At 36.9% G+C, this 10,334-nt stretch overlaps 1 non-coding gene across 1 annotated transcript; it reads right to left on the bottom strand.

Moving 5' to 3' along the window:
• Positions 1–9,789: 9,789 nt before the first annotated feature.
• Positions 9,790–9,896, bottom strand: LOC138830264 (U6 spliceosomal RNA). The gene has a single exon (XR_011372950.1). It is a non-coding gene; the product is annotated as a U6 spliceosomal RNA (small nuclear RNA).
• Positions 9,897–10,334: the final 438 nt, after the last annotated feature.

Here is a 10,334-nt window from a genome sequence, read left to right as displayed (position 1 = left end):
TGGGGTGAGGTGGTATCTCAATGTTGTTTTGATTTGCATTTCTTTTATGGCTAGGGAGGTTGAGCATTTCTTCATGTGTCAATTGGCCCTGGTTCTTTCCTCTTCAGAGAAGTTTCTCCTTTTCTTTAGCCCACTTACTTATTGGGCCGTTGTTTCTTTGAAGATTTGTTCTTGGGGGATTTAATTTTTTGGAATTACAGGTATATTTTAGATGTGAGACCCTTGTCTGTTGTATGGCTAGTAAAGATCTTCTCCCAATCAGTGGGCTTTCGATTGATGTTGCTAGCTATGTCCTTTGCCATGCACAAGCCCTACAATTTCATGCAATCCCATTTGTCCAACCTTTCTTTGATTTGTTGTGTTTCTGGGTCTCTATTAAGAAAATTTAGGCCTCTGCCAAGGAGACCTAGGATTTCTTCTATTCCATTCTGTAATGTTTTCAGAATGTCTGCTTTGACTCCAAGGTCTTTGATCCATTTGGAGTTGATTCTGGTGCAGAGTGATATCTAAGGACCTACCCTTAGTTCTCTTCAAGTAGTTAACCAATTTTGCCAGCACCATTTACAGAAAGGGCTGTCTTTCTTCCATTCTACATTTTAGCTCCCTAATCGAAAATTAGATGGCTATAGGTCTGTAGGTTCATTTCTGGGTTTTCAATTCTATTCCATTGGTCCTGAGGTCTGTTCTTGTGCCAGTTCTAAGCTGTTTTGATTATTATGGTTTTGTAGTAGAGTTTGAAATTTCGTATTGACATTCCTCTAGCCCTGTGATTTCTGGTAGGGATCATTTTCACTATTTGGCATCTTTTATTGTTTCATATGAAATTTTCGATTGCAGCTTCTATTTTCTTGAAGAAGTAGGTTGGAATATTGATAAATATCGCATTGAATTTGTAGATAGTCTTTGGAAGTATTGCCATTTTCACGATGTTGATCTTTCCAATCCAAGATCATGGGAGTTTTTGCCACTTTCTAACTTCTGTTTTGATTTCCTTTTTCAGGTTTTTAAATTTTTAATCATAGATATCCTTCACTTTTTGGTTAATTTAATTCCTAGTAATTTTTTGGAGGCCTATTTTGAATGGAGTTGCTTTCCTAATTTCAGCCACACTTTTCTCGTTGGTAAACAGAAAAGCCATTGATTTTTGAGGGTTAATTTTATACCGTGCTATTTTGCCAAAGTTTTGAATCAATTTGAAAAATTTGGGAGTGGAGGCTGTGAGATTCTTTAAGTACAATAACATATCATCTTCAAAGAGGGAGAGTTTTACTTTTTCATTCCCTATTTGGATACCTTTATGTTTATATCTTGTCTTATGGCTGTAGCTAGGCATTCTAATACTACATGGAAGAGAAGTGGAGAGAGTGAACATCCTTGTCTCATTCCTGAGTTAAGAGGGAATGGCTTCAATTTTTCACCATTAAGTATAATGCTGGTTTGTCATATACAGCCTTTACTGTATTGAGGAATGTTCCATGGATTCCTAATTTTTTCAGAACCTTCATTATAAAGGGGTTTTGTATCATGTCAAATGCTTGTTCTGCATCTATTGAGATAACCATGAAGTTCTTATCCTTGCTTCAGTTGATGTTATGAATTATATTAATTGATTTGTGTATATTGAGCGAGCTTTGCATTCCTGAACTGAATCCTGTTTGATCATGTTGCATGATTTTTTAGATAAATTGTTGAAATCGATTGGCCAAAATTTTGTTGAAAAGTTTTGCATCAATGTTCTTCAAAGAAATGGGTCTATAGTACTCTTTCTTTGATGAGTCCCTGCCTGGTTTTGGGATGAGGGTTATGATGGCTTCATAGAATGAGCTCGGTAGTGAACTTTCTCTTCAAATTTAATTGTAGAGCTGAAGTATTATTTGTGTGAACTCTGCTTTGAAGGTCTTGTAGAATTTCACTGTAAAATCATCTGGTCTTGGACTTTTCTTAGATGGGAGGTCTCTTATTGCTCTTTCTATTACAATACTTGAAATGGGCCTGTTCAGATGGTTTAACTCATCTTGGTTCAGTTTCAACATGTCAATATTTGGTAGGAAAAGTTCTGTCGCTGTCAAGTTATCAAACATATTAGCATAAAGTTTTGAGGATTATTCCCTTATAATGTTCTGAATCTTGGTTGTTTCTGTGGTGATGTTACCATTTTCATCTCTGAGTTTATTTATTTGGATGTATTCTCTTCGTTTTTCTGATAAGATTTGCTAAGGGGCTATCAATTTTTAAAATTTTTTTTGAATAACCCACTCTTTGTTTTGTTGATTCTCTCCATGTTTTTTTGGATTCTAATTCATTTATTTCTGATTTAATTTTAATCATTTCTTTCCATCGATTGTATTGGGGTTTATATTGCTGCTCTTTTTCAAGTAGGCTCAGATGTCTCGTTAAATTGTTGGTTTCAGATATCTCCAATTTGTTGATATAGCATCTTAGAGCTATAAACTTGCCTCTGAGTACTGCCTTTACTGTGTCCCAGAGGATCTGGTAATATGTGTGTTCTTTTTTGTTGAATAACATGAACATTTGAATTTCCTTTCTAATTTCTTCCAACAGCCACTTGTGAGTCAGCAGTGTGTTGTTCAGCCTCCATGAGTTACAGGACTTTCTTTGGTGGCTTTTGGTTTTGAGTTCTAATTTTATTCCCTTGTGATCTGAGAGAATGCAGGGTATAACTGCAATGTTTCTGAATTTGGACAAGTTTGCTATGTGACCTAAAAAGTGGTCTATTTTTGTTCCATGTGCTGATGAGAAGAATGTGTATTCTGATGCTGCTGAGTGAAATATTCGGTAAATGTCTGTGAAATCTTTTTGACCTATGCAGTTGTTTAGATCTGCAGTTTCTCAGTTGAATTTTTGCCGAGTTCATCTATCTAGTGGGGAGAGTGGTGTGTCAAGTTCCCAACAATCAATGCCATTGTATCTATGTGGGATTTGAGGGAAAGTAGTATTTCTTGGATAAATTTGGGTGCTCCGTTGTTTGGAAAATAGATATTTAGAATTGTAATATCCTCCTGAAGGGGGGATCCCTTAATTAGTATATAGCAAGCTTCCTTATCTCTTCTCATTGATTTTAATTTGAAGTCTATTTTATCTGATATGAGGCTTGCAACACCTGCCTGTTTATGGTGGCCGTTTGCTTGGTAGATTTTGTTTCAGCATTTCACATTCAAAATGTGTTTGTTTTTATGGGCAAGATGTGACTCCTGAAGGCAGCAGATAGAAGGATCTTGCTTTTTAATCCAACTAGGCAGTCTATGTTGCTTAATTGGAGAGTTTATTCCGTTAATGTTGAGAGGTAGAACTGAGAGGGATTTGGAGTTCCTGCCATTTTATCCACCTTCTTGGGATTGTGGCAACTGGGTTCTTCCTATGGTTCTTGGATTCTCAGTTTGGGTGCAGTTTCTTGGCCTTTATTGTGGTCTTGTTGGTTTGCTAAGGATATCTTTGAGTATCTTTTGTAGGCCTGGCTTGGGAGAGATATATTGTTTCAATTTTTCTTTGCTATGGAAGGTTTATGTTTGACCTTCAGTTATGAAGGAGAGTTTAGCTGTGTACAGTATTCTTGGTTTCTAGTTGTTTGTCTTTAGGGCATGGCATACCTTATCCCGGGCTCTTCTTGCTTTAGTTGTCTCTGCTTAGAAATCTGAGGTGATTCTAATTGTTTTCCCTTTGTAGGTGATTAATCTTTTCTCCTTGACAGCTTTAAGGATCTTTTCCTTGGTCTGAATTTATCCTGTGTGGATTATAATGTGATGGTGGGATGTCCTGTTCTGGTCTGGTCTAGTTGGAGTTCCAAAAGCTTCTTGTATCTGAATAGGCCTATCGTTTTGCATGTTTGGGAAGTTCTCGGCTAGGATCCTGTTAAACAAATTTCCTAGACCATTAACTTCTCTCTCTAAGTGCTCCACTACACCCATTATCCTCAGATTAGGCCTTATGATGGTGTCTTCCAAATGTTGAATAGATCTGTCATATTTCTTGGATTTGTCTTGATGTTTGTACGTTCTTTCTCTATAATATCTAGGCTGTCTTCAATCCCCGAGATTCGATCTTCTACATGGTGTAACCTACTGACAAGACTTTCTATTGTTTTTTATTTCTTTTCTTTCTAATTTGTCGGTTTTGATCGCTTCAAATTCTTTGTTGGAGCTTTGTTTTAGATCTTCTATGGAGTTCTTTGCTTCCTTAACTTCGTGTTCAGTGTTTATTCTCAAATCACTTAGTTGATTGGTTATGGTTTCCTTGGACTCCCATTACTTCTGTTGGGTTCCATTCAGCATTCCCTTTGTGGTCTCCCTGACTTCTTTCAGCTCTCTGTTTATGGATTCCATAAATGCCTCTAAAGATCTTTGTCTATCTCATCTCGCTATCTCAATTCTTGTATTACTCTTTGATTAGCTTCCTCACATTTATGCAATTCCTGAGTTTCTCTTTGTCTATTCTCAGCCAGCTCACGCAATTCATGTCTATCTCTTTGACTGGACTCAGCCTGCTCATGCTATCCCTGTATTTCTCTTTTAGTGTTTTCAATCTGCTCATGCAGTGCCTGTGTCAATCTTTGAGTAAGTTCCGTTCCTCAAGCTCATGATATTCATGTATTGACCTTTGGTTTGCCTCCTCTCTCTCCCTATCATGCTTACACTGAGTCCTTTGAAGGTGGTCAATTTTTTCATTTACCATGTTTATCAGTAGTTTTTGTATAGCTTTTGGGGAGCTCTCCCCTGGATTATTCATTATCTATTCTGTCCCCTGATTATCATAAGTGGGAGTTTAGATACCCGGAGTTGCCATTTTTCTTGTGTTTTTCTGCTTGTTCTGCAAATTTGGGATGAAAGTAACACCAGTTTTGTGCTAGAACATTATCTTAAGGCAAGCATCATCCAAAGTCTGTAGTTTCACAGTCAAAAGTCCGCAGATACAATCTAGTTCAACAGATATATTTATTCAATATCAAACAACTATATACTAATGGGCTATGAACAACAAAGAATAATTTGGCATACCAGAAATTATAAGGTTTAGGGAGAGATGTGGGTAAAAATAGGAATAGAGGAATGTGGAAAGGTAAAAGTAGAATTAAATTAACTAAGTCCTAATCTCAATAAGGAAAATAGTTCAGATAGAATGATAGTAGAGAGAGAAAAAAAAAGAAGAAAAACTATGAAAAAGAAAAAAGAGACTAGACAGAATAGAAAAACAAATATTAAAAATTATTAATTGAAACACTTAAAATTTATGCAAATTTAACAACATAATATTCACAGAAGAAGAGGGATAGGATGAAAGAAGGGGAGGGATAGAAAGGGATAGAAAGTAAAAAAATATCCTGAAAATATTATATAGGTATAAAGAGGTAGTACTGCTATTAAGAAACTTAAGTCAAAGAGGTTTTGAATTGAGTAATAAATTTCTGGATTGTGTACACAATGGGGGATAAGGTCTAATAATCGACTATTCGTATATCTGAGGATGAGCAGAACAGCAATTAAGTCACACAAAAAAGAATGAAAGAGGAAAAAAAGTGAAAAGAATGAGAAAGAAAAAAAGGATCAAAAGTTCAGTAGAGCTAAAGCACACACACACACACACACACACACACACACACACACACACACACAAGCACAGATATTCCCCCAAAATAAAAATTAGAAGAGGAAGAAAAAAAAGGTTAACAGCAAACAATTTTTTTAAATTAAAAATGAACACAAAAAATTTAAACAAATTTTAAAAGGTACAAAATATGAGTTCTTTGATTTTTTGGTGTGGGTGGGAAGATCCTGTATCTCCCTTGTGTCTGTAACCAGTCCCTTGTTGGAGTTTCTGGTCTGCTTGTGGTGTTTGATTTTCCTGTGGGTTGATTGGTTTCTTAAGTCAGTTTGTTTGAGCATGCAGAAAAATGTTCTGATTTACCCAGAATTTTGTGATCCTCCTCCAAGGCTAGTTCAATGGGAGGGAGATCTGCTTTGAGTATCACAAAAGAGTGAGATGGCTGTTTCCTCTAGTCTGGAGATGCTTTGATGAGTCTTGGTTCTGGGTAGAGTGGAGGCCTTTCAGCAAGCAGTAGAGTTTCCCTGAGGGGCTAGCTTCTGAGACACTTACAGAGCCTAGCCTGGAGATGTTCTCAGGGTTTATGTTTACTGAATTTCAGTTGATTGTCAAGACTGCTGTAGGGAGGAGCAGCCTCTTGCTCTGTTTAGCCAGTGAAATAATCAACACCTGAGGAGGGCAGAGCTATCTCTGCCTGGGCTGGATGACTTTTCCCTGGGTGGAGCTGAGCCTGGCAGGTGACGTCAGGTTCCTGTGACCTGCTAAATGACTTTTGTTTTCTTCCAAGGCCTGAGTTGGAGCTAGCTGCTCAGCCAGGCCTTTATCAGTATCAAAGATGGAGATCTCCAGTAGTGGAGAGAGGAGGAGTTGCCTTTCCTCCTCTGCTCCCTTAGAAGGAGTGAGGATGTCAGGCTTCTACTCACAGCAGACTCTTGGTTTCTGGGTCATCTCTGGTCTTCGATCTGCAGGATGAAGATGTCTCTTCCTTGTCAGTTCTTGCTAGTGTTGTGTAGAATCCCCTAGCCCGCTGATCTGGGGCCTTCGTCCCGGACGCTCTGTTTTTCAGGTTTGGTGGCTATGGCTGCCTCAGCCACCGCCAAAACCGCAGCTGAGCCTGCTGGCAAGTGCATGGACCTGTCCCCTTGCCTGGATTTTCCCTCGCTGGCCAAACTTTCTGTAGTGTGATGGCACCCTTGGTGTGATTCTCTTGCTTAGGACTGTTCACTGGAACACTTAAACTGCTTTCTATGAAAGAGCCTGTAGCCTCCAGCTTCTCCCTTACCATCTTCCCAGAACTCTTTTGAATTTTAATCATTTCTTGTTAATCTCATCTTTAATCTCTTTATACAAAATCAATAATTAATTCAAGGGAGGAGAAAGGAAAAAATTAATAACTCCTTACATTTTTCAATTTTCAATAACATAATATTGCTTATATCATTTTCTATTTACACTTTAGACTATATAACTCAATTTAGTTAGACCTTTCATAAGGCTATGTGTATTTTATTTATTTTATGTTGATTGTTCTTTCAAAAGCCTGCATGTCTAATTTCCCTTGGTTTCTTTCATTCTCAAGTAGTTCAGATTTCAAATTGAAGAATAAATTGAAAGAAGCAAACAAAAAATACAGTTCCTCTCATCTGATAATGCTTCTACAAGAATGAAGAAAGAGTTCATCTTGCTAAGGACCTATGATAGGATATCAAAAAGAGAATTCATGGTTCTAGGTATTCCCTATCTTTGCAATGCAACTTAAATGATGTAAAACACAATATACTGCTCAGGTACTTTTACGTTTTATCAGTTTTGCACATTATCATATGGACATTACCTCAGTCTACAACATTCCTTCATTATTCTGTCCTTGATACTTTTACACTACCAAGACATAAGATAATCAGTTTGATTTAAAGCATGAGACATTGTACACCTGGCTTCCTTAGAAGCAGAGCATGGTCAATAGATCATATTCCTTCTGGTTGCTCACTACCTGTAATGTTTTCTGTAATATTATTGCATTCTATTTAGTATTAAAAATTATGGCTAAACTCAAAGCTCATTCATAGAAGTTTATGTTAAGTATTTTGCAAGTTTTATTTCTCTCAATTCTTAAGATAACATTTGCTATAATGCTAATGTTATTATTATTTTAGTGTTGGGAAAAAATTGTAATTAAAGGCATGAAGTGCATGGCCCAAAGACACACAGTGAGGAAGGAAATGAGTCACAGTCTCCAAAAGCCTTTTAGCAATACAAAAATTGTAGGTAAAATCTCTCCATTCTCTTACACTCTCAATTCAATATTCATATTGTCCTATAATAATAGCATACCAAATATTGCCCATGGCAATTGTTTTCTGTTACATTTTGTCTCCAACACAGACTGTGTTGGTGACATTGTGTTATCATGCACAGAACTGAGCTTATAAATTGATGTCCAAAGAGAGTCAAATTTCTTTTGTCCCACAGCTCCAGTGTCCTTTTTTAAAAAGTACTAAAACTTTTAAATACCAACACTTACTATCTTTTAAGAATCCGAAAACGAAGTAAATTCACATATAATCACTCCAAAATGCTTTAAAAGTAGGAGATGATAAAACAGGCCCCCATAAAGTAAACTTTCTTCTATTTTTAAAATTATTCTGAAGGCCTTGTCCTGGTTGGTCACACCTGTAACCCTACCTACTCGGGATATCTACTCAGGAGCCTGAGATCTGTGGATAACTGTTGGAAGCCACTCAGGGCAGACTAAATTCATGAAATTATTTTTCAGAAATTATAATGAACTAGTAAAGAGCCAGGAATGGAGATGTAGCTTATATATTAGCTCATCAATCGAAAGAGGAAAGGCCTAGCAAGACCTTGAAGCCCTGATTTCAAACTCTGAGCATGCCAATACACAAGCATGTGCATGTGTGCATGTGTGCATGCGTGTGTGTATAAACACCCCCCACGCACATTTATTCAAAATACCTTCATATCAGCATATCAGTGTTCTGCATTAATTTCTTTGTTAACGTTATTATCTGGGTAAAATAGAGGAAATAAACTCTTCTATATCAGAATATTTTTATACTTTTTTTTACTGTGAAAATACTGTACAGAGGGGTTACAATTTAAGGGGCAAGATAATGAGTACATTTTTTATCAAGCATTGTAGCCTCCTCCTTTGTTTCCCCTTCCCATCCATTCCCATCCTACCCAGCCCTCCCACCCAATCCTCCCTGCCTCCCCCCAAATTTGTAAAGTTCGTTTTTGACATAACGATTTGTACTTCTCATTGTTGCAATGGGTCCACCTGTAAAAATAACTGTACAGAGGTGTCATATTTATTTGAACAAATAATGAGTACATTTCCTAACAAGCATTGTTACCTTTTCCTTTCTTTTTCTTCCACCATCCCTTCCCTCCCACCTCAACAAATACACTCCTCTCCCCCTTCCCCTGTCTAAATTGTAAAGTTCATTTTTCAACATAGTGTCTTGTGCATCTCAACCTGTATCCCTATTTAACTATTTTGTATTTCCCTTTCCCCTCCCCAAATTAGAGAAACTTATACACAGGATGTAGGCGCGCAAACTTCAAATACAGTGAAAACAGGGGTTAGAGCGTAGGGGAGGAACATATAAAGGAACAAAAAAACATCACATCACACATTATAAGTATCTTAGAAACAATAGCAAGAAACAGAAAAATCACTTGTCTGATTCATTTCTGGTAATATCATCTTATCTGATATGCACATAGCTTATGATCTATTCTTATTCTAGACATATATTATCTGTTGAAAATAAGGGAAACCATGGGACCTATGTTTCTTTTGACTTGGCTTACTTCATTTAATAAATTTTTTTCAAGTCTTTCCAATTCTTAACAAATTGGGCGATGTCATTCTTTCTGATGGAGGCATAGAATTTCATTGTGTATATATATACCACATTTTCATGATCCATTCATCTTCTGTGGGCCCTCCAGGTGGGCTCCATATCTCAGCTATTGTAAATCATGCTACAGTAAACATAGTTGTTCTGGTAGTTTTAGTATGGTCTTCTTTGTGATCATTTGGGTAAATCCCCAAAAGTGTGATTGCTGGGTCATAGCGGAGCTTTATATGGAATCTTTTGATGAACCTCCATACTGCTTTCCAAAGTGGTTGAACAAGTTAAAACTCCCACCAAGAATCAAGTAAAGTTCCCTTGTGGCCACATCATCTCCAGCATCTTTAGTTGTAAAAATATGGAATGATTCAAGAATTTGCATGTCAACCTTGCGTAGGGGCCATGTTAATCTTCTCTGTATTGTTCCAATTTTAGTGTATGTGCTGCTGAATTGAGCACAGAGCATTTTATATATATAAAGTGTAATTGATTTTCTTAAACTAGACAATTCAAAGAAAAGTAAGTTTTGAAGAATTCTCGTTAAATTTTAGAACCATGTACCTCTTACATAAGCACACATTTAAGAATAGTCAAGATTGACATGTCAGAAAAAAAATAATCCCAGATATTGTTGTTCAAGAGATGTGTAGGATCGGGCGGTAGGGTATTGGGTAGGAGGGGTGGAGGAAGGCTGGGAAGGGATGTGAAGGGTAAACAAAGGAGGAGGTTGCAATGCTTGATAAGAAATATACTCATTATCTTGCCCATGTAATTGTAACCCCTCTGTACAGTATGTTCACAAAAAATAAAAATAAAAAAATGAGATGTGTAGGAGGACGAATTCAATTATTCTGTACAAGGCACCTGTCATTATGAACACTGCGGCAAGTGTTAGGT

This window comes from Dipodomys merriami, unplaced genomic scaffold (assembly GCF_024711535.1).
Source record: "Dipodomys merriami isolate MVZ:Mamm:240054 unplaced genomic scaffold, mDipMer1.0.p SCAF_187, whole genome shotgun sequence".
Lineage (NCBI taxonomy): Eukaryota > Metazoa > Chordata > Mammalia > Rodentia > Heteromyidae > Dipodomys > Dipodomys merriami.
This window is presented reverse-complemented; position numbering and strand designations above follow the sequence as displayed.